The following is a 6,000-nucleotide window of genomic DNA, read 5'->3' on the forward strand; positions in this document are numbered from 1 at the left end:
CTATCACTACAAACACCTCATACATACTATATGTCAAGCATGGTGGTGTAGGGCTGATGATTTGGGCTTGTGTTACAGCCACAGGACCTGGGGAAACTTGCAGCCATTGAGACAACAATGAACTCCTCCTCTTTATATCAGAATATTATTGAGACAAATGTGAGGCCATCCATCCATGAGCTTAAGCTGGGCTGAAATTGGGTCATGCAACAGGAAATCAACATCTGAATGGCTAAAGAAGATGGAAAAACAAGGTGTTGGAATGGCCAAGTCAAAGTCCAGACCTCAACCCCATTGAGATGCTGTGGCGGGATCTTAAGAGAGCTGTGACTAAACTGAAAATATTCCCATAAACATCAATTATCTAAATCAATGTTGTACAGAAGAGTGGACCAAAAAAAAAAAAAAACAACGATTTGAGAGACTGATAAATTCCTACAGAAAACGTATTGTTCCCAAAGGTGCTTTTACACGATACTGAATTATAGGGTGTACATATTTTTTTATTTATTTTTACTTTAGGTCTCTCATGTCTTTCTTATGTCTCTTGAGCCACTGAGTCCAGGATGCTCATACAGGTGGCATTACATAATGCAACCAGTTCTTCTCTAGGTAAATAAGGAAGAGAAAATATCCACAACTGGTCGATGCAAATGACCTCATGCATATGTAAATGTGGGGCAGATACACAAGTTTTCAGTATCAGAAAAGAAGGTGTTATTGTACCGTTTCTAGTTTTCAGTTTACTCAGTAATTTCACAAATAATATATTTATATAATATATAATGATGCATTAAATGCAAAATTGCAGAGAGCTTACTTATACAGGAGAACCATTCTACCGCTCTCAGAGTAAATCAGACACCTGGGTACTATGCTCAGTTTCCTGGGAGACAAGTTGCATAGGCTCATGCTAAACCACTAACTTGCTTTCAGTAATTTCCTCAGGATTCTAGAAGAGTGCTTCCACCTTTGAGGGTGAATTATCATTATTTGTACCTAAACATACCTGTACAGTACTTTTTCCGACATCATATAGCGGTTTTCTTTCGTGATGCTAAAATTGCACCAGGACAAAAAAAAAACTTTAAAATAAACTAAATTAAATAACTAATATCATTTAATGCATTTAAGGACAACTAAATAAAACAATGTGGTTTACAATTAGACAGTGTAAAGTCAGATATATTGGGACAGTTTTTGAGTTCACAGCATTTGAGTTCACATTATTTAAACCGATACACCAACATATTTCTGAGATCCTCAAGGCGGTGACTATCTACATGCGAAGGAAAAATGTTAATATCATATTCTAAATGTCACGACTTCCCCTTTAAGCAGCGCGCTGTGGAGCATGTGAGCGCGCATGCACGAGCAGGTGCGCGAGCACCTGCTTTTCCCTTGTGGACAATCGTGACATTTCGAGACGTGCATTTGTTTATGTTTCTGTCATGTCTCCTCCCCGTTCTGTCATTGGTTGTAGTTTCACTTGTGTCTGAATTGCCCTCAGCCGTCAGCCATTACAACGCTGATTATCTCCGCATATATACCGCGCGCCTCCCAGCACACAACGCGGAATGTTGAATGAGTTAGATAGTCGATTAGTTTAGAGGCCTTACGATAGAGAGCCACTGTCATACTGTCATACTGTCATACTGTCATACTGTCATACTGTCATACTGTCATACTGTCATGGTGTCATACTGTCATGGTGTCATGGTCTTAGTCCATGTCAAGTTTCGTTTGTTAAGTTCATGCTGGTTTCTCTGCTCCCAGTCCCTCGCTGCTGTTTATGTTTCATGTTTGGTATATCGACCCTGTATCCCGAGACCATGATGTTGACTCCTGCCTTGCCTCGTTTATGCCTGTTTGCCGATCGCCTGAACCTTGCATGTTACTGGATTACGTTTTTGGATCACGTTTGGATTTGTCTGCCTGTTTCTCTTTAAATAAAACTGTTGTTCAACCTGCGCTTGCATCCTACCTTATCTCCGTTGCGTCACGAAAAGTGACAGAACATTCCGCCATTCATGGATGCAGCACGAGAACGCAGAACCTGGAGGTCCACGCCAATCATCCCCGCCTTGGATTCTATGCAGTTCTCGCAATGGACTTTCATGGACCTTCCCGATCGGTATGATGGCTTCTTTGGTTATCCGGACTATTTTATGATGGACTGCCAGAGTTACTTCTCAAGCCTGTTTGACCCGAAGCCAAGGGAGAGACAATGGATTAAGTTCATGATGTCCTGATTTTTTTGGCCCAGCTCGCAAGTGGGCACAGCGAGTAGCAGCCATGAGACCCCGGGTACTGGAGGACAGTAGGCAGTTTTCGGACTTGTTTCTGAGGGGAGTTTGGAGAACCAGGACAGAGCTACAACTTGGATGAGCTGTTGAAGGGAGTTAATGTGGCAAACAGTGCTGATCTTCCATTCCATATGCATTATGAGCGGATGAGCCACCAAGTTGATAACACGGACAGCCAAGTTCTGCTCACGCCCGAGTCTGCCGACACGCACAGCCTAGTTCTGCTCACGCCCGAGTGTACCGACTTAGCCGCCCAAGTTCTGCCCATGCCCAGGGTTCACCTGGTGACCTCAGAGCCCCCACCTTGAGATCTACGAGGTGATCTCAACTCCAGGGCTGCAACCTTGATACGTGACAGAACGAAAGACCATTTATCAGAAGCAGCAGATCACCAAGATGGACGCCTGGTTTGCAGCATATGAGGAGTGGTATAGAGGACTATTGGAGCAGGGAAGAAGGACAGATGAACTGCTCGCTCAGAATGACCGCATGCTCGGGCTGCCGCGGCGGAACAGACCATGCACCAGGTCACCACCAGCAATGTTCACAAAGGACTACGCCATGCCACGCCGTCAGGAGGGGGAGTCTGTGGTCAGGACGGAGACCAACTCCCACCCTCTCTCCCCTATTATGGCTCTCGCTCAGTCTTCATGTTCAGTGGAGAATGTCACTCTGCCTCCACGTTCTGTGAGAGACGTCGCTCCATCTCCTACCGGACTCAAGGATTCCCCACTGTTCAGCTACCTCAAAGTCGCTCAGCCTCCCCGTTCAGCTGAGGTCATCGCTCAGCCTCCCCGTTCAGCTGAGGTCGTCGCTCAGCCTCCCCGTTCAGCTGAGGTCGTCGCTCAGCCTCCCCGTTCAGCTGAGGTCGTCGCTCCGCTTTCATGCTCCGCCGAGGACTTCGCTCAGCCTGTCTGCCTGGCTGAGGTCGTTGCTCTGCCTTCATGCTCCGCCGAGGACGTCGCTCAGCCTGCCTGCCCAGCAGTGGTCGTCTCTCTGCCTACCTGTTGAGCTGGGGACGTCACTCCGCTTCCATGCTCCAACGAGGACGTCGCCCTGCTTCCCTGCTCTGCTGAGTACAGCGCTCTGTTTCCCTGCTTAGTCGAGGACGTCGCTCTGCTTTTCTGCCCAGCTGTGCTTGTCGCTCTGCCTTCATGCTCCGCCGAGGACGTCGCTCAGCCTGCCTGCCCGGCTGTGGTCATCGTTCTGCCCTCATGCTCTGCCGAGGACTTCGCTCAGCCTGTCTGCCCGGCTGTGGTCATCACTCTGCCTTCATGCTCCGCCGAGGACGTAGCTCAGCCTGTCTGCCCGGCTGTGGTCGTCGCTCTGCCTACCTGTTCAGCTGAGGACGTCGCTCTGCTTCCCTGCTCTGCCATGTACGTCGCTCTGCCTTGTTTGTTTCGCCAAGAACGCCGTGTAGTCTCCAGGCTCTGCTTGGGACATTCTGCCCAGGGGGCCGGGGCCGCCAGTGGAGATGGATGTTTCATGGCACTCCGGGAGGAGTGCCCTTGGGGGGGGGTTCTGTCACGAGTTCCCTTTTAAGCAGCGCACTGTGGAGCATGTGAGCACGCGTGCACCACCAGGGGGCCCCATGATTTTGAAATAATATGCATATTAACAAAAACTAAATCAAAAACACACTTTTAGCAAAAAAAGGTTTATGGATCAGGCACTCAAAGGACACCCCCTTGTGGTGTGGGGGCAAAAAAAACTGAATTCAGTTAGAGTAATAAAGTAAATAATGACAGAAAATTAAAAAGAAGCATCACTCGTGAAGCACTAATATCTATCTGGAAGAAAAAAGAACAGAAAAAGGAAAACAAGTAAGAATTAAATGCTAATTAATTGGATTTATTCAGTTTGTCTGCATTCATGCTTCTGCTTGTTAATGTAATTGAAATGGAAAACATTAGTGACCAACTAGCTCTCATCTAGAGTAAGCAGGTTTAGGCTGACACGAGCTTACTCAAGCTGCGTCCCAAGTTCCATACTTATGCACGAATCTACGCCATTTTGTAGTTTAAATAGCATGAGTAGTGTGTTCACACTGAAAATTCCAACAAGAAGTGCACTTCAAGTATCCGGATGATGCACTTACTCTTATAAGTGTGGAATGTTGAACACTTCATACACTCAACGGTCGCAGCTTTGCTTACATAGCCTACGTGGGGTGGGGTTACCAGGCTCTGGCACCGGCACAAATTTGCTCAGAATTTTTTTTTTTAAAGGGTGTGTGAAAACTTTTTTATTGTTTATATTAAAATGATAGGGTGAAATTCATTTTTGTTGACTGTAATGGCGTCACGATAAGTTTGAGACGATACTACCCTTCTAAAATTCATACACTAGACAGTAGAGTACATAATGCATAGTGTAAGTGTGTAGTGTATTGTACAGTAGGTTTTTTACATTTATAGATAATCACCGCTCAGGTGGTCAAAACATCAATCACCTGCAGTTCTTTTCAGAGCTATAGTCACTCAGACGATCCTAACAAATCAAGTGTTATGAGTTTAAACTCGTACTGTTAGAACCAACTGAAAGTGATGCAGGTATATTTTTAAAGCCAAACTTAATTTGAGTATATATACAGTTGTGCTCAAAAGTTTACATACTCCTTTCAGAATCTGCAAAGTCTTAATACTCTTCACAAATTATGGCGGATCATGAAAATCCCATGTTATTTTTTATTTAGTCCTGTCCTGAATAAACTATTTCACATAACAGATGTTTACATACAGTCCACAAGACAAGATAATAGCTGAGTTTATAAAAATTACCCCGTTCAAAAAGTTTACACGCGCTCGATTCTTAATCCCATGTGTCGTTACGTGGACGATCGACGACATGATGTGTTTATGTTTTGTGAAAGTTCTTCACGAGGCCCTTGTTTGTCCGGAGCAGTTAAACTGCCCACTGTTCTTCAGAAAAATCCTCCAGGTCCTGCACATTCTTTACTTTTCCAGCATCTTCTGCATATTTGACTCCTTTCCAACAGCGGCTATATGATGTCGAGATGCATCTTCTCAGACTGAGGACGACTGAGGGACTCGTACACGACTATTACAGAAGGTGCAAACGTTCACTGATGCTCGAGAAGGCAACACGATACGTTAAGAGCCGGGGGGACGGGGGACGGGGGGGTGTAAACTTTTTAACAGGATGATCGGTGTAAATTGTTAGTATTTTGTCTTCTGGGAGACATGTAGCTATCTTATTTAGTGTCTGAAGGGTGTTACTAAATGAAAAAAATAAGATATTTAAACAAAATAACAATTTACACCGATCTTCCTGTTCAAAAGTCTTGGGTCTTGGGACTGTTTTTGTGGTATGACCTGTCTCTATTCATACTGAAAATTTCAGTCTCTTGTAGAATGGCGTACAAAAACGAGTTTTAAGATCTCACTATACTGCAGATTTCTTTATTTAAAGATTTCTCAGAGTTATATGGGATTTGCTAAAAAAAAAATAAATAATAATAATTGTTTAGTCCACTTAAAATTAGAATGTTTGAATGCTGAATTTCCAATGTTTTGGTTAACATGTCAAATGAAATTTCATATATTTCACACGTCCACCTTGTCTCCGTCACGGCAGAGCCGATACGGCGTCGGCCAACATTTAAATTCTTTAATATATTTAATGATTAGTTCTGTTATTTCTATTCAGTAATCAACAGTTTAAAATTTGGCTT

The sequence above is a fragment of the Ictalurus furcatus genome, chromosome 9 (assembly GCF_023375685.1).
Source record: "Ictalurus furcatus strain D&B chromosome 9, Billie_1.0, whole genome shotgun sequence".
NCBI classification, from domain to species: Eukaryota; Metazoa; Chordata; class Actinopteri; order Siluriformes; family Ictaluridae; genus Ictalurus; species Ictalurus furcatus.